Source organism: Pholcus phalangioides, unplaced genomic scaffold, assembly GCF_987345545.1.
Source record: "Pholcus phalangioides strain wild (caught in Gottingen) unplaced genomic scaffold, Ppha-v1.0 ptg000004l_1, whole genome shotgun sequence".
Classification (NCBI taxonomy): domain Eukaryota; kingdom Metazoa; phylum Arthropoda; class Arachnida; order Araneae; family Pholcidae; genus Pholcus; species Pholcus phalangioides.
Window position 1 is genome coordinate 21,468,165 of NW_028301597.1, and position 25,857 is coordinate 21,494,021.

At 36.2% G+C, this 25,857-nt stretch overlaps 1 protein-coding gene across 2 annotated transcripts in view; it reads left to right on the plus strand.

Moving 5' to 3' along the window:
* LOC149086750 (sodium-dependent transporter bedraggled-like) overlaps positions 1-25,857 on the plus strand; it is a 114,791-nt gene that overhangs the window by 22,765 nt on the left and 66,169 nt on the right. Inside the window, exon 1 of one of the 2 annotated variants that reach the window (XM_089231112.1) lies at positions 24,450-24,587. The exons of the other annotated variant lie outside the window; for it this stretch is intronic. The gene's annotated coding sequence lies outside the window, so the exon portion shown is untranslated. Of the gene's footprint in view, positions 1-24,449; positions 24,588-25,857 lie in introns of those variants that run through there. 2 annotated transcript variants of the gene reach the window in all.

Consider the following 25,857-nt stretch of genomic DNA (forward strand, 5'->3'; position numbering starts at 1 on the left):
CACGTGATATAGTACCATTCGTCAGTGTGGCTTTAAAATTCCCCAGATATTTTTGTATTTTATTCCAATAAATTATTAATCCCTAAACTAGAAACTTTTGTTAGATGTAGGAAAGGAATAAAAGAAGTGAATTTTGTTTCTCTTGTGGTCATTGATAGTTCATAAGAGTTCCATAATTCATAGCTTCCATTTCCCGAAATTCAAACTCGAGGAAAAAATAAATTACACTAAAACTGACGTCTTCTCTACTCTTTTCTTTATATTCTGTACATGGGTGTGACCACTCGGATATAAAAATGAAGTATAAAGTCCGGCCGCCACACCCTTTAACCATTGGTGACTTAATGTGATCATTATTACGGACATAACTTTCCTTTGGAAAAATTTTAAATATTCATCCGGAAACCTTGGGAGACAGAAACATTGAAGAAGAATATCCTTGTATAGGAATAACACTATTGACCTTCATAGAAGAGGATTCAATTTTAATGCATTCCTGACTCTTTTGTCTTTTTATTGCCGTCTTTTTCTTTGCAACATGCTTTTTTTTACTTTGCCTCTCATAATTCACTTTATCAGGGATTGGATGTTGTTTCATTATTTTTATGCGATTCTACGAAGGTCCTTTTTAATACCATTAAGTTTTCTCGAATCAGGTTTACCATAACATTTGATGCTGAAAGTGTGACAGTCTTTTAATTCTTAGGCTCAGTAAGCAGGCACAACCTTCAAATTATGAATATCATAAATATAGGTGCCTGTTTAAAGAATTTTTCTAATTATTGAAAGAAGCATAATTGCAACTCGAAAACCAGAAATCGGTTATAAGTAATCACTGCAAATTATTTATGATCGTGATTATTTTCGAATTGCCTCTATTTTTTTGACCACTCGTATTTCTTTGCCGAATGGAATTTCTTCTGAAATGTTGATTATTTTCTGTTTTATCGTAAAATCCCGCACAGTTCAAGTCTGTAAAAGTGTTTGCAAATTAATAGACTCTTTACCTTTGTTGACTCATTCATGACAGCCTTCCTTCGTGGACGATCTCGATCTTCGATAGTCTGGCGCAGAGGTTCTTGACCTTTGGTGTTCTACAGACCCTTTGTGCTAGTAAAATGAATGCCACGGGACCCCATTTCACAGAATAACATTTGATATTTAATAATTCCGAAGCAATGAGTTTTGTTTTCACATCTAAGCTCACGGACGTTCTGAGAACTCTGCAAAATCCCCTAAAGGGAAGTGGACCCCTGGTTAAGAGGTCCTGACTTAGACGCCCATTTGAAACAATGCTTTTTATTTACATATTTATTGTTACACACTTCTTGCTACAGTGAACGGCTAGCCTAACTGATTTATTCCGAGATGTTTCTATGAAGGTCGGGACGAATTCGAAAATTTCCGGGACAAACTTGTAAAACCCAGATGTTATGGTAACGCTATCTCGAAGATTCGAATTATGCAAATGGGAACTGGTCATTTGCATAGAGCAGTACAACTGCAGTGAAACCTTTACAAAATAATACCTTTACACCGTAAATAATTGAATATGTTGGCAATTATTCAACTTCTGAACGAAACTATCTGGATTCACTCCCCATGTTTTGCCATTTTGATTCATAAGTATCAACACCGTTTTAAAATTGCATTTCTAAGGCATAAAATACGATACTTATTGCAATTTTCAATAACATTTTTCTAAGAGAGTCGCCTTCTTCCCTCAACGAACCAGCTCTCCATAGAGGTGGCCCACTCTATTAAAGTGAAAAAAATGTGTATTGCTAAAATTCCAGACTATGAAAAATATGCCATGTGTAGTGGTATGATGAAACCTTCGATAGAGACGTTTCACGGTAGTCGTATAGTGAAGTGGTTCTCACATTTTTGTCACTCGCGGCTTATTGCCGTATTCATGACATGACCAGATTCATCCATCCGTAGATCTTTTACAAGACATCGAAGCGTTTCCCTAAGGATGGGCAAAACTGGGTTCCCTTATTTTGAAACTTGAATTACATCAACGATTCCGTACAATGGGCAACAACGGAAAAAAGTAATTGTGCAATTAATGGTTCATCTGAGGCTTCCCAGAATGGTTTAGTACATATTGTGCATTCATAAAAGAAACACTTCAAAACATAAAAAGGCGCACATACATGAATATTTCGAGTTCGTGGCAACGCCCCTAGGACTCACACTTTAAAAGACACTGGTATAGTGTTATACTGCAATTAGACAGACTCGTAATTCAATGGCACTCCTTCGGCACTGCGCATGCGTGAAATTTCCGTTTAGACCTATATATTGTAAACTAGCAAAAATACCCGGCAATGCCCGGGTTTTCTTCAATTACTGGGAGGATTGAAAGAGTGACAAACCATTATATATATATAAAGGAACAAACTATTACACATAATACTGGCAACATTGAAGAAGAGGCACACCATTGCAAAGTCATATGCATGTCTGAAACGCACTGTTAGGGAACTACGACAACCAAAGTGAACATTCCGAAAGTGACTGTTGGGGCCCAGGAACCATCGTTTCCTACGGGTTTTTGACCATTTCGGGCATTCGCCCAGCTCTGACGAACTTTTAAAGTAGCATATGGTTCAATCCCGGTTCTGTTTGGTATATGTGCAAAATTTGGTGACGATCGGTCTAAAATTGTAGATTTGTATATAAAGAACAAACATACATACTTTCACATTTATATATAAGATATCGTCGCGGAATTAGTGTGGGATTGCGAGACAATAAGTACGTTTACTGATTAACTCTCTAAGCAGTTTTCAAAATTTTAATGATCCGCATTATAAGTACCACATTGGGAATTGTGAAACCTTCCCCAAATGGCCACCTGTTTTCAAGAATTTTTTTTTTCCGATTGCAAGCTGATAACAGCTTATCCCTCCCCAACGAGAAAACAAGAAAATTGACTCCACCCATCGATTTCATTTCCCTCTCTCTCTCTCTCTATATATATATATATATATATTATATACGTACATAAATTCTAAGAAGAGAGAAATACTTTGTTTTGGAGAAAAAGAAAAACCTTTTCGTATTATTTACACCGAGCGTATATTTTTATACTGAAAGAAGGGGGGGGGGTGAACACACACACACACACACACACACACACACACACACACACACACACACACACACACACACACACACACACACACACACTCTATATAATTTTTCTCTTGCTCCTTCTCTTATCTACCTTTAACAAAAGCTGACTTCACCCACTGGCAGTTGATCGATTGGAGAGGGGTGGGGGGAAAACACATGTTTGTCTGTAAAAACAACTTCAACGCGTTTTTAGAAGCCGCGATATTCCGGGGTGACTGAAATAAAGCAGATCAAGTTTAACGAGATATCTCGGGATTGCCGCTGAAAATGTTAAGTTTTCAAACAGCAACATATGTTATTTGGGGACTGCTTCGTCGAGATCACCCTTTACGTAATTTAACAATGGGGGGGGGGGAAGGGAAGATAATTTTGAATGTTCATTATAAGGGTGTGCTTTTTTTCCATTTAATCTTCCTGCTTTACATCCACCATCGACACGTGTAATGGGAGTGTTGACTTTATTTCACCTTGACGAAAGTTCTCTCTTTTTATATTACGTACTCTTTTATCGTTATTTCCTGAGTGTCTGTGTTATCTCTACGGCATATCGTGTTTACTTTGTTTTTTTTTAATGATGTTAAGTTGTAAATTTTCTGCAATCTTTATATGTATATATTGACATTATAAAAAGGCTAGTCATATTGAAGAGAAAGATATTAAAGTTTGGTAACGAGACATAAACCAAAAGATACTCGAGCTCTGTGCCAAGAACAAGCTGATGTCAAATGGCAGATTTTCTTCTCTGGAACTTTCTCAGATATACAGACAGTGTGTCCTTTTTCTCGCAAGGGCCTAAAAATTATTCAACATGCAGTGAAACCTCGATATAACGATATATTGCTAGCCAAGAAAAAAAATTGTTGCAGAGGGGCTTATCTTTATTTCGAGATTTAGTACGAGTTAGGCGCTTTTGTTGGCATCTCTTCTGAATTGACGTTCATTAGTCCAACGATAAAAATGAATTTTTAAGCATTTATTCGCAATATTCTAATTTGTTTGATGATAAATAAAATTCATCATCAAGTTGGTTGTTTCACTATATGTAAAGTAGAATCCCGCTCAACACTTTCGTGTACTACACAGAAAATGGCTTCACGGCAACTTCATTTACACTTCTAGACAAAATATTGCAATATACCGATGTAATGGACCATCGTCGAAAGTTAGGCGAGGAATTCAAAATATATTGGAGGCGATTTTGAGTGACATATATTGAAAATATCGTTGTAGTGATTTCAAAATACACAAAAAATATATATCGTTACAGAGGGATTGATGATATGAAGGATATCGTTGCATCGAGAGGAGTTTAACATTTGACTATAGGTAATTATAGACAAGATTAGAAAAAAAACGTTGTAGCGAGGTTACACATTGTATTTACTCATCTTGTCGAATTCTTGAATGGTGTTTGTGAAATTGGGACTCTGACGAATTGTCATATAAGCAAAAGCCAGGATGTATTGGTGAAAACATTCATGTTGTAGCCAAAATCTGAAGTCTGACCAACGAAGCAGCCGGTCACTTCGCGTATCAGTAGACTGACCGTATTTGCTTTAGAAAAATACTGGAAAGTGGATTAATAGATGGTATTTTTTCGGTCCGAAATATACTGAGAAATTGAATTTTCTGGATGTTATGCCGAAACTAGTATTTGGAAAGAAAAGTGAATTGTCTTCTCCGGGAATCAAACTCTGGTCCCCTTGCATACCGCGCAAGGTTAGCACACTTGGGCGCTAGGAAAATTGGGCTTCGAAATGCGGGAAAATCATGCCAAAAGTAGGCAAAGTTACCAATTCGTGTTAAAAAACCAAAAGAGTTGCCAATCACAGGAAATGAAGCGCCACTTAAAATTGCAGTGAATTAAAAAGAAATACAAATATATGAGATGAATATTTTTCATCTGATACATTTTTCTTTTTTTTTTTTTAATTCACTGCAATTTTAAGTGGCTCTTCATTTCCTGTGATTGGCAACTTTTCTGGTTTTTTAGCACAAATTGGCAACTTTGCCTACTTTTGGCATGACTCGTAGTCGTAATTATCGTAATGTAATTTCTGAGATTGAAAGAATAATTTTAATCGTTGACTTGAAGAATAAAAAGTCAAGTCGTCTTCGTTGAAAATATGTGAAAACCGGGATATTTTTGTAAAAAAAAAGTCGGGACAGCCAGAAAAACAGGAAAAACCGGGACTCTCCCAGGAAATACGAACTTGTAACTCTACATATCAGCCAACTTCCAACATTGGCCTCTTCACGGAGTGACTCAACAGTTACTGGTCACTACATGAAGGGTTTAGACCAGTGTCTCCCAACCTTTTTTGTCCCATCGCCCCCAACGCATTTTGAATTTTGAGCACCGGAATGGCGGCCTTTTTTCCATCGCGCACTTCTTATCATTTATCTTGTAAGTTTACTTGTTTTGATAAAAATTCTGTGTGATCAGTTCTGTTGATGACAGTTTTTATTTTCGCTGTAGCTTGTTTGGTCTATTGTCTGTAGATTAATGATCTTGTGATTATATATCCTTGATCTTCATAAAGGTCATGGCCTTCAACTCTGATCAACTTAGACAACCGTTATATTGTAGAATCGTGACTATCCGACCTAATGCGGCGGAAGAGCGGGCCGGATAACAGGAAAACCGGATAGGCCGGAGCTCTATAAATGCTCACTTCCTATCCCCCACACCATCGAAAACATCATTACCAAAAACCACTCGTTCGTATTCATATTTTGTGACCTATTGGCGCAGGTCAGTACTTTATACATAAATGTATGTATATACATGTATAATGTAAATGTTTGTTTAGTTATGCAATATACTGCACATTTTAAAAATTTATTACGGAAAAAAGGAAGTCCAAGAATATATATATTGTTACGAAAATTATGTAAATAGTTCTCGTTCATCATTTATTACGTCATTTTTCGACTGTAAATAGAATAGCCATTATCTTATGTAAAAACGAAAATTAATGCATTTCTCTGAATTTCGCCAAACTGGCATCAAACTTGGCGAAGTTTGGTGACAGCTCCGATGATTTGGCTATATGATGCCGCCAAGAGACTGGGCCGGATAGTCGAGATTCTACTGCATTTCTATCGCTAATGAGACCAAAATTTTCTATATCTTCTCGCCAATTTTGTCTCGTATATTTTAATGAAATATCTCTGATTTCAAGTTTATTATGTAAAAAAGATATATATATATATATATATATATATATATATATATACATAATTCAGATTATATATATCTCTTCGATGCGAACGAAAAAGATAAAGCCCACAGTTATTGGCTAATAGGTATCGCATCGACATTCAAAATCAAATGATTATTTGATCGATTAATTTTTTTTGGCTGTTATTGCGAAGAGGAAACAGTGGAATTCACGTATTACTTCTCATCGCCTTCAGGTAAGAATGATACCACTAACTGCTAGTTTTCGTTATGTAATCTTAGATTGACTGGTTTTGGAAATAATATCATTCAAGTCTTTTACCACACGTTCGGCCTTTGAATCTTCATCGATTCCATTCTTGTGTGACATTCTATTCATGAAATCTCGTAATAGCCTTTCCAGACCTTCTAGAGAATGACCTGTCTCGGTGTAACTGCCGAATTTTGAGTTGTCTAGGGTGAAGAAAGCTTGTTGTCTGGTAAATAATAAGTATTTTTAGTGCAGGCAGGAATTGGTGATTTTTTCGGATGAAAATGATGAAAAAAAACACACTTTTTAGTTTTTTCTTAGTTTTTTTTGTAATTTTTTGACGAAAATTGGTGATTTTTCTGGTGAGTATTAGAAAGTCACTGGCCTAAAACATTATGATATCCAATAATTACACTTCACTCATATTTAAATAAATTGGTGGCAGATGGCAGCACTACAACAATCATTACACAATGAAAAAAAGTCACATTAGGTTCATAAAACATGAGTCACTTCCCAGCATGATCCAGGTCTTCTTGACCACCTGCTTATATATATATTCATTGAGACAGAGTGACGTTCATGATCTGGTGAGGAGCAGGAGAGAATTAATAATGTTTGGAAAGAATTGGGGAATATTTTGGCTTTAAACAGTGATATTTGGCAAGATTCGGCGAGAAACGCTGTATGTTTCGGTTTCGGACCATTGATCAAATTTCATGTTTTGGAAATTATTCGGTGAAAATTGGTGATATTTGACCAGAATGAGGAAAAAAATTGGTGAAAAGGCTGTATGGTTTCGTCAATCATTTCGTTCCTTTACTTTTTTAAATGCAGCTATTCCATATCATGGTGAAGTAGCTGGCTGTAAATCATTACTAGATGATCAGCTGCGGCTACGATCGGTCGTCGATTTCTTTCGGCTCATTGAAATCTGTTCACCCCCTAAAAAATGCATAACCAGAAAATATTTTGGAAAATAAAAAAAAAAGTAACTCTCAAGATTACTAATGGAATAGAAAAACGTTCCTATATTTGGAAAGGAAAGGTCAGACAGTTCGAACGGTCATTTTCTAGAAACGGTAATTTTCTAGAAATAGTGGTGCATACTCTATTGTTTCACCGAAAAATAGGAGAAACCATCCTCCACACACAAACACAGAAGAGTCAAGTTTGCGAACGTATTGTCCATAAAAAAAAAATAGGCCAAGGTCTGTAAACTCTTCTCAATTTCCTCTTATGCAGCTTTGAGGTCCTTTTTATCAGTACTGACTGACACCGGGTTAAATGGTGTCAAAAAGTCCCTGACTCTTCTCGTGGTACAACATACTTATAGCTCGGAACCACCACCTTCAATATCATGTACTTAAGTCCTTTGTTTGTGTGCAACTGATTTTTTCTTTCTTTCTTGTTATAGCATGTGGGCTATTTCTTAGAAACTTAGGTCACGCTGTGACCGTACCTTGTGTAAGTTATTACGTGGAATGGGTAGTATCCATTCTCAATGTCCATTCCTTTGTTTTTCAATGTTTTATGTCGCCGTTCCCCCCCTTTTTTCACCTTCTCAGTTTCCTCTTGTAAATGCAGGCCAAATACATATTCTTATAACGACGAGAGAACTACATACTCGTTTTTCTCGTAGGAAGTCGGTCCTTATTTCAGTCAATTTCGAAGGAATATATTATTGCATCATTTATAATTCGGCCAGTTTCTCAAGTGCATGCGTGATTCTTTTTTGACATGCTGAAGGATGCATGTCTTGTTGCAGAGGAAAAAAGAAAAGGAAAGGGGAGTAAACACATGCATTGAACCAGTGACCAAAATAATTAGGTTCAAAAAGTTTGTAATTTTTTTTTACTGAGGTCTTTGAGTCAACTGCAAATGATCTGCCTCCTTATTACATAACATCACGATTACTTAAACGTTTCACCATATTTTTTCCATCACGTTGGGACGGATGAACATTTTTTGAATGGAGCAGGTGAATTCCGTACACAATGTTGAGCAGCGTTCAACAAATTTTTCACGCTTGTAATGCTGTCAATATACAGGGTGATTATAAAAAAAACTATCCCGACATATGGGCCCCTAACTATCATACCATTCACAGAAACTGAATGAAATTTTGGCATAAGGTATTTTGATGTATGCGCTCAAGAATGATATGGAAAACAACAGTGTCACTCTAACAGTTACGGTTACAGTGAGAAAATTTCGAAAATATCAAATGGCAACACCAAGTTTTTTGTATTGGAATGCGATCTCCATTGTGAAAAACCCTAAATAGCGTTCGAGCGGCAACTGTAGCATGAAAATCACCGGCGGTAGATAGGCTAAAAGTGAGGACAACCAATAAGGACAGAGAAGCAGCATAAAATAAAGCATTTTATTGTGTTTCACAAATTTTCCACATGACCTTGTGGAGCGAGGACTAATCAGGCTGGGATCTCAGCCGAAGAAACGGTGTGACGAATGAAACGAACATTAATGCTCACGGCAAAGTCCTTTTTACTTTTTCCCTTGCCTAGCTCCGGGGATTTTCGTGCTACAGGTGCCATTCCAACGCTATTTAGTGTTTTTCAGTATGGAGATCGCATTCCAATACAAAAAACTTGGTGTTGCCATTTCGAAATTTTTCGAAATTTTTTCACTGTAACCGTAACTGTTAGAGTGACACTGTTGTTTTCCATATCATTCTTGAGCGCATACCTCAAAATACCTTATGCCAAAATTTCATTCAGTTTCTGTGAATGGTATGATAGTTAGGGGCCCATATGTCGGGATAGTTTTTTTATAATCACCCCGTACTTTAACCACTGGTCCGCGGACTGTTGCCGGTCCGTGCGAATTTCCTACCAGTCCACGAAACATTTCGATAAATTCATGTAGCAGCTAAGTAATTTTAGATTTAATTTTAAATATTATACTATATTTGGTATGGTACCAGATTGGTTTGTATTTCTGTCTCAGCCAACAGGTCTGTGAATTATTTCTTCCATTTATTTTCACCGGTCCCAAATTATTTCTGTAGTTTATTTATTCTTTTAGTTTTTCTTGTAGGAAGTCGGTCGTTATTTCAATCAATTACGGGAGAATATATTATTGCATTATGCAACCTTTTCGCACCCTAGCAATGCTGTCAATATTGTAGGACGGCGTTCGTCAACTTTCTGGTCCGCGAACCCTTCTTTGGAATTTCTTGCCAGTTCGCGAGTTATTCCTTTTATTTATTTATTTTTTTGCCGGTCAGCAAATTACTTCTCCTGTTTCCGCACCGCTTATAAGAATCAAATGTTATTAGAACCAACCGTTTAAGAATCAAAATGGGAGGACCAAACGCGATTCTTATTAGCGGTGGCTACTGTTTTTCTTTAACAGATAGAAATATCCATGCTTTAAAAAATCTCTTGAATTAGTATTTAAGTTGAGAGAACCCTGAAAATTATGAACATGATTCAGAGAGATAAGATCCCTTATCCCTTTCAGACCCTGGTGTCACAAATGTGTGGGTTGTTTTTTTCTCACCGTAGAATTTTTTTCCTTCAACCTCAGGGAGATAAGCGCTGACTTAAAAGACTGTATAAGTTTTTAGTTAGAAATATGATGAAATCGAACTTTTTTGGGGGGCTTTCATCAGAGGGCAGCACTTGAAGTTGAATTTTCAGGGATTTTTAAGATGGCTTTCAGGAGAAAGTAATTCTGAGAAATATATGATTTATTACATAAAATTTAGCAATAAAATTTCGGAAAAATTGTATGTGAATATGACTATACCCTGCATCGTCTTGGCTGAAAAAAAAATATTGACCGACATTTATGTTTTTAATGCGTATCAAAAACGCAAAAACATTTTGAAAATTCCAAGAAATGAATACTCGGGTCTGAAAGGGTTCAAAATAACATCCATGATTCAAGAAACCCTTAAAATAACATCCATGATCCAAGAAACCCTTAAAATAACATTCATGATTCAAGAAACCCTTAACATAACATCCATGATCCAAGAAACCCTTAAAATAACATCCATTGTCCAGGGAACTCCAACAATCGACAGGGTTTCTTGTTTCCAACTCGGTGTTTTTCAGAATGTACGTCGCGGCTCCTAGCACGACAAGTTCATTCGTTGATATATGCTTGTTCAATGCTTTGAGTTGGTTCTTTTCTAGATTATTCTTGGGAGCTGCGGCAGAACGATGACTATGCCAAGGGAGCCGCGGAAGGCAAAACAAAAGTTTGAGAATCACCGCTTTAACTTTACTGTATTTGGGAACTTCTATTTCCCATACAAATGCGGTACTTCCAACTAGAACTATTTGTTCCTGCTATTCGGTGCTATTCCTCACGAAAACTATTGTGATGTTCTGGAGAACCCCAGATGAGAAACACTGATACCGAATATCTGAAATCTACGTAGGTATATTCATTGATGATAGAACAGGAAGTTTTAAGCTAATCAAATCAACTTGGCATCAGCAGCAATCGCCTTTTTCCTTTTGTTTTCATGCACCGACGCCTTATTTTACGCCCTCCTTTTTCTGTTCGCTCATTTTTATTTCCTCTGTTTCAAAGCCTATAAATGGTAATGACTAGGCCCATCTCTTGCAGGCAGCACCTGCCCAATAGAGAAGATTGACCACCCACGTAGCCAATCTAACGCTTCAGGAAGAGCTTTTTTTAACATTGCATGTAGCTTTCCCCTTGGGGTGGTTGAACTTCACACAATCTTAACGCTCCTTCAACATGTCTCATCCCTTTAAATATCGCTTCAATTACAGTCTTCATTTCTCTCTTCTATTATTTTTCTTACAATAGAATCAATGGGTTCTTTTCTTAAGTGATTCCCGCTGCCGAAATGGATAATTATTGACTCATCCATTCAAAACCAATTTGGCATTTGAGTATTTCTTTTCCTATTCGTGGGAAATGAATGCGGAATAAACAAAGGCCTATTTTCCCCTCTCATCTTAATTCTACATCCACTTTTAATATGAATTTCGTAATGTTGCACGCAATTTTTCTTGATCTCGAATTGATACAGAAATTCCATTTTTCTACAATTATCTCTTTCATCACCGTCTCAAGACAGTCATTTCTCACAACCTTTCCATCATGCAGTTGATTTTATGTGCAAGGTGTTTACATAAATTTTCTCCATCATTGAGACCGAAAATACGGAATTCATTATTATTACCGCACAGCCAATCAGAAAACAGCACGCGTGTGTTTTTATATGAATTGAAAATGTATCAACACTTTTAGCATTAGAACAAACAGCAGTGCTAATATGGGATTATGCTGGTGTCGAATTCGTCAAAGCTCCAAGCCAATCCCATTCTTGCGAACGCGTTCCGTTCAGAACATAGGATGGCAATTCGAATTGCTCTTTACGTTGAAAGTGTACCAATAAGCATCTAGAACAGTATTTTGAAAATAGAAAGAGATCGTCCAGATGTGTGGCGAGAAATTTTGGGGTCAAAATTATTACATAGAATGCACTTAGTGATTAAGAAAGTGATTCACAACCGATGCGTGTCTACAGTAGGGTGCCGCTGAATGCTTCGGGACCAGACGTGGTTTCCGCAAGTCCGTAATTTGGGACATTAATCTGCTTCTCAAGAGTGACGTGAACGTAAAAGTTCACCACTTGGTATAGTATATATAGCCGAGCTGTATGAAAATTGCAACAAGCAACAGGTAGCCGAATCTGGATAGAAAACGAAGAATGGCAATGATAATTATGTGCATTCTGAATCGTGCATTTTTCTTGCCTTTCGCGCTGATCTTGCATATATCGTATGCATACATATACAAATATTGCCCAAAATCAGAAGCTAACAACTGGCAATTTTCCTAACGATATATATAGGGTGTGATTCTAAATTCACGAGACAAACTTTAAGAAGCGATATAAGAAAGCCAAACAAGCATTTTTGGCCATATGGTCGAATGGAAATAACAAAGACGGTAAAGGGTGTTCCAGAGAGCGCACAACAGCACTTCACCAAAAAATAAATATATTTTTCCGACGAATTTGCTGCGATATGTGCTATCAACCATTCGAGGGTGCATATGCACCTTCGGATTGGATAGGAGTTTGGTTTTATATTGGTTTTTTTATTTGGTTTGTATTATTATATTCAACCCGAGGAACATCAAGATTATGCTGCGCGGAACAATGATTAAGCAGCATAATGACTTATGGTAGAATTTTCGTTACCCAGGTTGAACCATGAGAAGGCCTATCACATTACAATACCCTGCACCCTCAAATGGTTGATTACACTTACTGCAGCAAATCTGTCAGAAAAATAAGATATTTGCTTTTGGTGAAATACTATCGTGTACTCCCCAAAAACACCCTCTACCACCTTTGCTATTGGGATTCGACCGCCCATTCAAACACTTGTTTAGGAGCCTTATATAATCACTTAAAGTTTGTCCCATGAATTTACAATCGCCCTGTATATAATACATGGTAAAAAAAAAAAAAAAGGTGGTGAGAAAAGGCCTTCCCTCCCCCATTCAAAATATAGTTGCAGTAGCTCAAATACAACAACCCAAAGTTAGGAATAATTCAGAAGAATTAACTCTAAAATAACTAAAGGTACAATACACTCTGTCCATAAAAATATTGTTGCCATTGATTAAAGTGCAGTAGAACTTCTTTTGCGGGCACCGGGGGGGGGGGACAAAAATATTCGTCCGTAAAAGAAGGGTGATTGATAATCGCGGGTTTGAAATGCATAATTTTCTTGTGCAGGAGGCCGGGGGGGGGGTCAAATTATAATTTGGCCGTATAGTAGGGGGTGACCGCATCTGAGGGGTGTCCGTTGACATGGTTACATGGGGGGGGGGGTTTACTGTATGTAACATAGCATATGTGAAAATTTCATGCATGATAACACATTGATAAAATTTAAATACATCCCTTGAATACACAACTGCTGCTGGTATAGCATCAAAAGCGTTACCTAGTTCTGTGTACAACCACTTACAGGTATATGAGTTCAGGGAGGTACAATTGAGGCTTTGTTTGCAAGCTGCGTGTATTTCGTCTCTATAATCTTTCCACTGCTATGGAGATCAGCCACTAAATTTGCTAATGCCAATAAATTTAAATCTCCACCGCAGTTTTATCACTATCGCGTCTTATGTATTAGATAACCCTTTGAGGGGCAAACATTTTTCAAAATCCCATAGAAAACAATGTAAACAGGTGATCTCGCACACTATTGGGAACACCGCGCCAGAAAGGAGCAAGATAGAACCATTTTCGTCAAGTACCGCTGAGAGGCATCATTCTGAGATTCACCCTAACCACCAAAATAATTTTTTTTTCGTAACTCGAAGCGCGACCGTAAAAATCAGAGATTTTTCTTTTTGAGATTCATGGTTACGCGAATGACGTTTGTGTTATTAATATTGTACCATAGCAAGCGTATATGCTGTTTAATATGCAAAGATCAAAACTATAATTCGTACATAATATTCTTTTTTTACCAGATTTCTCTGCTTATCAGGAAAGATCAAAAAGATAAACAGATTTATACGTGAGGAAAAACTAATCTTCTTCTGATGAAAGTGAAAGTAGTTATAAGACATAATTATTGGGGGCTTTATCCATTACTTAAAATTATATACAAGGATAATATTCACTGATAATGTGATGATAATAATCATGTTCGAAGGACACAATTTTCGGGAAGGATGAACGCGATATAATTTGTTATTGTATTCGTTCCTACGAATGTCATATGTACTATCAGATCGGAACCGGAAGCCAATTGGTCGTTTTATACAGGTTTGTTCGTGACGAAATAAACCGAATAAATAATGAATTAGCCGCTAGATATCATCATATTTGAAAACAAATCTTTTTTCCAAGGCTAAAGCGTTTTATCCTCTAATTGGAATTTTATTCATATAATGGGTATTTTTTTGCCTTAAGGGCTGAGTCTAGCGGTTGTCAAAATGACTTGTATCACCTCCTGCCCGAATAACATTTCTCTTCCCTTTAATCTGATTAACTTGTTGAAAGCCTCAAGACCATTCATATTTTTTTCAGCGTCGCCTGAGGCTTTCCGAGTTACTGAAGGTTTCGTTTCCCTAGTTTTTTGCTGCTCCAAAAAAGATTATTAATTATAAGTTCGCTCTTAAATCAATTTTTTTAAATAATCTTATTGAATTTTTAAGAATATATATATTTGAATAATTTATATAATTTATACACCTTAATAAATTAAACAGTTAAGACTCTGTTTTGAAAAATATACATATTTTTCTACATAGGCTAGAAATAACCGTTGGTTGCATACACGTAGGCAGACATCCATGATGTCTTACAGATAGATCCACTTTTTAGCAGCAAAACAACACCTTATCAAGTTATAAATTATACGGAGTTTGCTTAGTTTAGCTTTTGTCCGTGCGAGTTTCTTGGAACAAGAAAAACAGGAAAAAAAAACCGTTTTGGAAAGAAAAAAACAATTTTCAGGCCTATTTTCGGCCAGCAAATATTTTTCTTTCAATTATGTATTACGTCGCTTATCAGTTAAAAAATAGTGTTTTCTTCCGGAAAACGCCAGGAAATCTAAAAACGTAATCGAGGCTAGAAAGATATTCCATACATGGATATATGTGTAGCCACGCATTTTCTAGTATATAAAAACAATCCCTATTTATAACACAAACACTCGCATGCTTTTCTCTATTTTATTTTCGAAGTTAATCGCTGAAAACCAAGACTGAGGGAGGCTAAATTAATATCTGAAATATTAATTGATTCCTTGGCTTTTTTCGAGACGTTCTTAACCTATCGGAATACCTATCTGAATAAATGTTTTATCAAGATTCTTCATTCACGTTCACTTTCGGCATCTTATTGACGTTGTTTAATCATGAATTTTCAAACATGTATAAAATTCTATAGAAACGTGTGATACACTTTCACACAACAACCTTTAACAACGGTTTTTATGTGAATATCTCTGTGATTTATATTGAAACAGGACTTGTGCTCTTTACCCCCGGCATACAGATATGCTGTATTCTTTAGTTTTTCGACAAGTTGTAGCGAATATTAAAAATTTGACTGAAAATTTGAACTACTCTTCAATACGAGGAACTTTTACGTACTAGGAGGGCTTTAAACTTGGTCAGCCAGGGCGAGCAGGCATTAATGTTTAAGGGGAGGTTAAAGGGTGTTATTTGCGTCTCCTCTGGTCTGGCACCTGAAGCACCAGACCCGTCTGCTTACCCCCCTCCATAGTTGCAGCCCTGCGTACTAGACTGAAATGAGACTTTAGCTATTCGTTTCTTATCGCTTCTACATATTTTGAAATCGATGTTACAAATTTTCAAAACAAGATTATATGATCATTAATTATATATATAAGAAAAACTATCGAAGCAAAAAGAAAGCGAAAAGCACAGAAATGAAGGTATAGTCGATTTCTATAAATAACGTCACATGTAAAGTATAATAACAGCTAAATGCGTTTTGGAATCCTTCGTTTTACAAACTCTGTAATCACGAGCTATTTGCAAGGCCAACATGCGTTCTTTTCACTGAAGCAAGTGCTCCCCGATGAAAATACACATCGTTAAAAGCTGTTCAAACAGATCTCTGATCAGAACTCCCCGTATCTGTAAGAAAAATCCAAAAAAGTCCATTTTTTTAGCATTACTCTAATAAGAATGTTATAAATTGTGAGTTATAAAAAATACCTTATAGAATGTTGTCATATGATGCCAAAAAAAAATAGTCCTCGTAAGTTCCATTGCTCCTGAAATTTTCAACCGTATTAATTTAGTTATAAATAAACCCATCGATTTTTAGAATGTCCGGAAAAAATAAGATGATGTCGAACAGGTCGTTGCTTAAAATTAGAGCTAAAAATTAATTAGTTTTTAAAGTTATAAAAGCAGTGGCTTTATTGGAGGTTGACTTTTTATTTTGGAATTTCTTGTATTGTATCAGGATTTTTTGTGTGATGCTTAAACTTTTTGAGACAGCTGATATTCAATTTTCTATTTTACAACAAAAATCACGAATGAATTATTACTTGTGACTTTTCATGGGAATCATGAACATAATGTGAATGTACCTAATTAGCAAAATATCAAAAGTTTATTTGCTTTCGATTTGTCTGCGTATTTGCCGTATTTCTTTTGTGCTTAAATTTTTGAGACGGACTATACAGGGTGTCCTGTAAGTGTTAATGTGACCATGATTTGTGGCCATGTTCTTTTGTCGTAGAGGTATGGTTTCAATTTAAACGATGCTTAAAGTTTGTTCAAAAATTTACTCTGTACCAGTTCTGAGAGTGAAAATACAGTGTCACAAAATATAAAAATATTAATTTTTATACAGTCTCCCTGTCCTCTAACTTCCAATTAAAAAGTTGTTGCCCTGTTTTTTTTGTGAGTCCAACAAAAGAAATTGGGAAAATAAATTTTCTTAAATTCAGACTGAACAGCACTGAGCTCGACTCTAAACCTGACAAAGAATCCTTATGACATTCTTATCCTTGTGGATTTATAATCATGGGGAGCAATAACCGGCTGGAAGGATTCAGTATGGCTATCGAGGATGCTGGCATTCCCTGAAGCCAGCCAAGAATATTTAAAAATATGATTCTGTCAATAGGAGCACGTTTTTTTTTGGTTGAAGTAACACACAGCGAGACAGGAAAACATCATTGACACTTTATTTTGAGACTGGGTGTTTTTTGTTGTGCTTAAATTTTTGAGACAAATCCGATGTCCAATTTTCTATTTTATATCAAAAATTATGATTGAATTATTACTTGTGACTTATCTTGTCAATTAATTACGGACATGGTATATTAAGGCACCTGATTATCAAAAATATCATAAGTTCATTTGTTTTATTTTGGGCTTAAACTTTTGAGACAGACTATATTATCAGTCCGATCATTAGCTTCCATGCGTACTGCGCAGCAATAATACACTTCACGAATTCTTTTATACATTATAATATAAATAGTATAAAGTTCCGGTTTGCGACAAAGACTGGGCGTGGATGAGGGTTCCACCCCATGAAATTTCTACTATATATTTTTACAATGAATTCTAAGAACAACTTGCCCTGAATCTTATGATGCGGATGAAAATCCAGATTTCGTTTTTTGTTTATGGTGGAATATGGTGCGTGCAATGGCCGGAACGAAAAATAAAATAAAATAAGGCGAGTGTTTCCTTTGTTTTGTGAATGTCTGTGTGTGTTGTGAGACAGGAAAATAAGTACTTTCCGAAGGGAGGAGTACCGGGACTTGTGAACTTTGTTTTCGACTGTATATCAATCGTTAAAAATGTTCTTTTCAATTACCGTACAATGGCATTATGTCGGGACTATTGTATTGGGCGCAATACAATGAACGCTTTCACGGGACATCGAGGAAATGGAAGGCGAGATTTCGCGTAATGTTTGTTTGTTGTTTTGTAACGGTTTTCTCGTGGTATGTTCATTAGTGGTAAAAACATAATGAAGCACATGTTCCAGGATCTAGTACGTTATGGGTTTTCCTTCAATCAAATATGAGAATAACTGCTATTAGCTTAATACGCTATGTCTGACTTTTCTTGTCCCATGTGCAAGGTATTTTTTTTTAGAAAGGATATATGCACCTATCACTTCAAGAGAGATTTTCTCACTTGAAGTGTGAAATACGATGAGTGGCACTGGGTTTTGATGGCACGTTTATCATTAAGTGGTGATCACGTTTCTACATACAACTATAAAATGCCCAGATTGTATGCCTTGTTGTAAAACAGAGAGGGGAAAAATGTCTCTTGTCATATAGGTCGTAAAATAGAAGGGGGGGGGGAAGAACCAACATAATGGTTATAGGCTTTGAATAAAAGCTGACTTCTATAATAAAGGGCTTTCTAAACTTTAGGCACCTAGAAAGAAGGGCTAACTAATCGTTCCCTATCGTTGAACTGAATTGCTTGTTTTGCAGCTCGAAAAGACGTTGAATCGTAACAAAAAAAAAGCAGGATAGGGAACAACAAGTGGCTAAGACGAATTAAAAAAATTCCTAGTGTAGTTATCAATGGTGGAAAAACGAGTTTTTTCTGTTTAACATGACGTCAAAGTGACGTATAATTGTTTAAACAAACGCAAACAAAAAACAACGCATAAGGGACAGCTATTGCCTGTAGCGATAATACTGACGTAACACTGCGCGTAAATGGCTAATGACGAGTATGCCTGGTTTTATTCAGTGGCTATACGAATGGCTACAGCGATAATGTTGACGTCACACTCAAGCTCAAACATGACAGATGAGCTTGAGGTTTCAAAGAGCCCTACTTTGAGTTTGGTGTTTCGATCCGCGTAATCCGAATTACAAGCAAAATCTATATTGTGGTCTCCGGAGACCACAAGCGAGCTTTTTTTTTCAAACCGAGCACAACTCGAAGGTCTACCGCTATCGACAGTTTACTACCTAGTGAGCTGTGCTAGAAGTGTAAGTGTGTGTACCTAACAGTCGGAGTGCGTATCTATTATTGTATGATTTTCAGTACTGCCATTTATATTTCAGAAGTGAAATGTACTGTTTGTAGGGCTGTTCCTTTCTGTGGCGAGACTTTTTAGTCTCAACTGGAGATCGGCTTATTATGATCGTTCTTAGCTGGGAGATGGGCTTCCATTTGCGCCTCGAAGTTGGGAATGTGAGTTATTGCTGGTTCTGGCCATATCAGTACGTGGCTCATGTAGGGACTATTGGAGAACCTGTTTATTTTCCCCCATCAAGCTCGAAACGTATGAGAAAAAGCTCATTTTACACGCGAACTGTTTCAAACAAGCGGTATTCCTGATATGCTGTGTTCCTCGCTATTATCCGGCATATTGGCTAATGAGGGGGAATACGGTACTCATAGCTAGAGGTACCGTTGTATTTCTGTATGGAAATCTACGGCAGTACATATTACTACGATAAACGTGCATATTTTGAAAAGTTTTCTCTCCTGTTCACGAAGAATGCATGTTCTTAAACATACATACAATAAGGAAGTATATTTTATTAGTTTCTACACCTTTTTTTTTATGCGCCCTCCTCTTAACCAGACCATGGCCCGCCGCTCTGTCTCAATGAAGAGATATAAGCAGATTGTAGAAGACCTGGCCCACATGCTGGAAGCTGTGCTTAAAGTTGTTTCTGTGTAATGCTTTTTGCAGTGGTACCATCTGTCATCTATATTTCGAATTATGAAAGAAGTTTAATGACTGAATATTTGTCCCGTCGTAGGCCCGGTGTTCACTTCGGCGAGACTTTTTCTAACGAGGAGATCGACTCGCATTCGTGCCTCGAAGTTGGGGACCAGAGGAAACCAACTTCAATCGACCACCACTGTGATGTGCCGGGTTTTATACAGCCTGGAAAAATAACCTTTAGTGCGGCATATGGTTCGGAAAAGAAATCTTTAGTGAAATAATCGGAACGCTTAATCGGATATCAACGATTTCCGCACACAATATCCGATTATGCGGGGAATAATTCAGTTGCCATTTTATAACGTTAGTATATAGTTCGCATATGGAAAACTGGTGAAGGATCAATATCAATGAAGTTTCTCGAATAAATCGTACATAAAAAATGAAAATATTTAATTTCAATGATCACAAGTAAGATTTTTACTTTTCATTAGGAAAGTCAGCGCCCTTTGTTGGCTTAACAGATAACAAAAATAAATTAAATGCACGCATTAAAGACAAATTAAATACTTTGAAGACAGTGCCTACTCTCAATTGTATTTTTTTTTACTATTGTATTTTCTTCATTACTATTCCAAATGTTTCATTCAATAAAAATATTGCGTATAGTGTTTGATGTGTATGAACAGTCGACGTGTGAAGCGCAATATTCGATTGACCAGGAAAAAGTAGCTGAAATTATCATATTAGGCGGGGGAACTTTAACATATATTGTCTCTATGGGAGAAATTTTGGTGAAGGAGGATTTTTTATTCGCTTAAGCAGAGTATCCGTTATCCGACGAAGCGGAGCCGACCTATGTCCCTTAAATGTAGTCCTTGGCAAAATATCGGCAGCAAGCCCAAAAGTTCGTGCACCCACGCTCTATAAAAGTTTCAAAATTTAATTAAATTAAATACTACTTATGTATTAAAAAAAAGACTCCATGCAAAGAAATTAATAATAATAATAATAATTTCCTCGGACACACACACACAGGAGTGATTAATATCATGACAGAATCAACCTTAAACTTACTGAAATCTATTCACACAAACAAAAGAATACTCAATCGAACATACACTGCACATTACGCCATCGGAATATCAATATGACCACAGTTATAGCCTCTCTACAATAAGGCTTATTACAGTCGCCTTAACCACAGTTATTCTGAGGCGTGAAGGACGGAGATGATCATATAAATAGATAAATCGTGAAACAATTCCTTCGTTATGTCACCAGAAATAATAATAAGAAACCTCTCTCTCACTCTCTATACAATAACATGCATGGAGTATTTATTCACGTCGGACAAACAAGCGGGTTTTTCGGAGTTTTGTCACTGAACTGATCATAATCTAATTGTGCGGTAATTCGTCACGTGCATTCAGAAAAAGTGTCCTAAATCCGCTAGACTTTTATTTAATCCTTCTCCTAATTACATTCGGTTAAGAGCGAATCTTCGAGAAGCTTTCATACAATGCTGGTCATTTCTATTCAAGCTGAGCGGTATTATTACTTATATACGGGGATTGTTCATGTGTGCTTGCCGTTGAAGGAATGCTCTCTGTATTTTTCTTTTCAAGCGTTATTTGAATTTTCTAAATTGCTCTTTTTAATCTTTTCAACGAGAGTAGCATAAAATAATGAATGGCATAATATGTGCCGAATTAGTGGGCAGTCTTGCGCATCACTTCTACCTAATGAAAGAGCAGCTCAAATGGGCTGAGTAGGATGAAAACAAATATAATGAGATGCTGGTGTAAATTACGGCAAACGGAACGAGAAGCTCGTTTTAAAACTAGGCCAACTCTTCATTTTCAGCTTATTTCATTTTTGTCCTGTTTTGATGCCGGTATCTTATTACATTTGAGCCTTCAACGTGAAACTTTAGTGGCACTCGACCCGGGCGATCCATGTAGCTCAAGTGCTGCCATTGGGATGCTCTAAGGCAGGGAGCACAAACTCTTCTGCCCGCGGGCCGAATGCAGCCCACCAAAGGGTTCTGTTCGGCCCGCGAAAGTTGCTGCAGTAGAAAAGTATATCAATACAAACAAGATAAATACCTCTATAAGCTGACCATATTTTTCATAAAAATACGGGATATAGCCGAAAATATTGTCAAGGCAAGTAACGTTGTCAGTCACGACCGGAAAAATTGTCACAGGCAAGTAAAGCTGCCAGCTACCACTAAAATTGCCGAAAAAATTTTGAATTGCGGAAAATGATGGATACTAAAGTCAAATGTAATTCGCCATTGACAAATATGTGGGATAAATATATTTATATGACAATAATTAGTTATGATAATCAGGGTCTTAGTTATCATAATGCAATTTATAAGTCCTGTCAACAATCTTAATTTTGAAAATTCAATTAAGCTTCTTCGAAAATAGGGAAAAAACGGGATATTTTATAAAAAAAGTTCGGACGAAGGCCAAAATTGCGGGAATATCGCATAATATACTGGTCATATGGTCACTCATTAATATTCCTCTCATCTCGGTCCGCGGACTGAAAAGGTTGTGCACCCCTGCTTTAACGAAATTATGGGATAAAATCCAATAAAATGGGATCCACGGTGGGTGATTGGAAGAGAGGGCTAAGTAAAATATTGAAAAAAATCATAGACTTGAAACATTTAAGTGAAACATTATGCGAAGAAAAAGCATGCCCTTCCCCCAGAGAGGGAGGCGGACGGGTATCAAGCCTAAGATTTTTGTACACTCTCAAACTTTCTCAAAAATCAGTTTGAGAAATAGAAAGGGTCTCATTCCTGGAGCCTTGGGCTTTATTCACGCAGGGGATACACGAGAAAATAAAGTTCAAAGGGAGTCATGGGTGAAAAAACAACAAAAACTGTTCTGGATTCAGGACGTCTGTAATCACAGTTTCAGACGTAACTATCGATCAAAAAGCTATGAAACTTTTGTAACGTCTTAATTTAGTGAGAAAGAATCTTTCTGTTTCATGTGAGGAAACTCATCATTCGTAAAAGAGTTTCGTCAGTGAAGCACGTTTTTTGCAAACACGTGTTAAAAATGAGATTGGAAACCGTGAGATGAAGATGCATATTTAGCTATACTACCACGAAGCTCAAGCAGATGGATCCCACTGTTGCAAAAATTATGTATGCCACAATTTGTACGAGGAAACACCATCTTTTGGTCAGCATCAGAACTTTACCAAATGTACGTAAAACTGTTTAATTGCCATACAGGCAATTTATTAACATTTTACCTCCTGAAAGGTGTCTGTGTCGGATTATTTATCACGATACCTAACGCGCGCGTGCATTTTTTTTACTTAATAGCAGTGCATACTATGTGATTTAGAGCTGCCATCTGTGTATCAAATTGGCAGTGAGAAACTGGCATTGAACGGTTATTTTCCTTAATGTTGTAATGCCTCTTATACGCGAGATGTTTTCCATATTGGAACTGATTTGTGTTAAATACTGATTAAACAATAATTTTTTCTGAATATTATGCGAGGCAAACTCGAAGAGAAAGGTCTACTAGTCTCTGCCGGAAATCGAACCCAGTCCTCTTGCAATCCGAGCGAATACGCTATCCATATACACCATAGGCGACATGACCATTCCTTCCTTATTTAAGCTCTAGCGTGACGCGCTGAAGTAGAGAGAGGCATAGTTCCTCCCTTAACTTCAGAAATCGGGTCACCAACTCCATGTCTCCTGCGGTGTATATGAATTGCGCACTTGTTCCGATTGCAAACGGACTGGGTTCGACTCCCAGCGGAGCCTAGTACACTTTCTTTTCGAGTTCACCTCTGCGTAATTTCCAAAAAAAAAGTCTGTCCTTCAGACAATTGGGCTGAGGAGAAAACAACAACAAAGACTTGAATGTTTTTTGTTCCGTTATAATCCCTTTAAGGCTATGCCCAAACATTCCAGTGAATAAATAGTAAAGGTTGCAGATAGTTCACTCCCGGGAAGTTTTGGTTATAGCGCCACACATCCTGCATCTTTACCGTGATCTATAAATTCTATATTTGAACGTGATAAATGTTTTGTAATCACTCTTGATCTGAATCGGTCTAGATTGTCCTCGGCACGACAGTCTATTCGAATAATGGCAGTCATATACCGGGACAATCGAATACAATTAATTCCATTCCCTGCCAGAATAAATTCATTTCCCAATTCCCGCGTGTCAATCACGACTTCTGTCTAGCTATTCAGAATAACCAGATTACTGATCTAATTAGCCCTCGTGTATCTCAAATGTGTTTAAGCTTTAGTTAAAATCTAAAAATCCGTTCACCAGAAAATTAAAATAGTTGTCATAATTTCCACTCATTTCATATTACGTCTTCAGGAATTATTTCAATCAATAAAGGATATGGAAACTCGGTTGTTGTTATGTGGGGGAAGGAAGCCACGGAAACTGTGAAACTTCGGCAGAATTAATAAATTCAAAATCTATTGTGCAGAATTTTCTTCCCGATTCTCCGATAGAGAAATTCCGAGATATTTCTTGAGACAAACTTGACCTGCCAGTAAATACACATCTCGTGAAAGGCACCTGCTGAATAAATACGCTTATGGCGTTGCACAGATGTCGTGACGGAAATGGATTTTTTTTTTCTGTCTTTCTGTTTAGTAAGTCAGTGGCGTAACACTTTGTAGGACAAAAGAGAAGGATCTCCTAAGACATGTTTTCAAACTGAAATGTTTTCGTTTGATGTGATCTGAAATTTCTATCATCCAATTGATATTCTTGTTATCAGAGTATAAAGAACGGAATATAAACGCGACCAAAGTAAGATTAAAAATTTGATGTATCTTTCGTGATAGTTCTTACAGTTTATAGAACTAACTTGCGAATAAAAAAAAATCGTTTTTGGATTATATTATAAAACACTATAATATTATCCGGAGAATAATATTTTTTTTTTATTCCAAATTATTTTTCGAGTAATTTTATGTTCAATATTTTAAGCTATTTTACAAATATTCGGTGATATGAACTGTATGAGAAATTTGGTTATTGAAAAACTATGTGTGATATAACTACGTGATCACGATAACCAATGAAAAAAACAAAACAACAGGAAGACAACACACACAACACACACAAAAAAATTAAAAGAAAAATAGCTCTCATACATTTATTAATTCAAGAAAAAAGACCATATTTTTATTAATTCAAGAAAAGACCATACTTATTAATTCAAGTAAAAGCGGAAAAAACTATATTTTATTTATTACCCGGAGATAAAACTTTTATAAATTTAAGTAAAAACTTTTATTAACTCTAAAAAAAACTATCAATTCACGGAAATTTTTTCATCAATGCAAGAAAAAGCATTTATTATATATAATTCACAGAAAAATAACATTTATTAATTCACAGAAAAATAACATTTATTAATTCAAGGGAACATAATTTTTTTGTTAATTCAAAGAAAAAAACAATATTTTTTTGTTGATTCAAGAAAAAGATTTATTAATTCAAAAGATTAATAAAAGAAAAAAGTTCAATTGAAGGATTTTTAAGGAATAAATTTCTGATCCGGATCTAATTTAGAAAAAAAAAAGCGAGAATTACTACTTATTAATTTTAAAATATAGTTTGGATTATTTTTGTGGGTACGAATTGCTGTATTATTGAATAAATTCGAATGTAACAAAAGCGAAGGTAATAAACACACACATTTATGGATTTAATTTTAATCTAAATTAATTTGATTTTTTCTCACCAAATTTTTTTAAATAAAGTATACGTACAGCCAAAAGCAATTTTTTTGGTTTTTTTTTTTAAAATATGAAGCTTTGTAAGTTTTTAATAAATAAGAATTTTTTAAACAACAATAAATCTTGTGTTGTTAGGAGGATATTGATAGACCAAGTGATTGTCCAGTGAAGGTTTCTGATCCGGTTTGCTACAAAATATTTTTGGAGGCGCAATGAGTATAAAAATGATAAAAATTGGCAATTTACCCGTGTTTCGCTGCATTTTAAGGTGCTGCCGATGATTTTTCCGAGATCAAAATGAGTATCGCGAGAAATTTTTGAAACTCCGAAGGGTA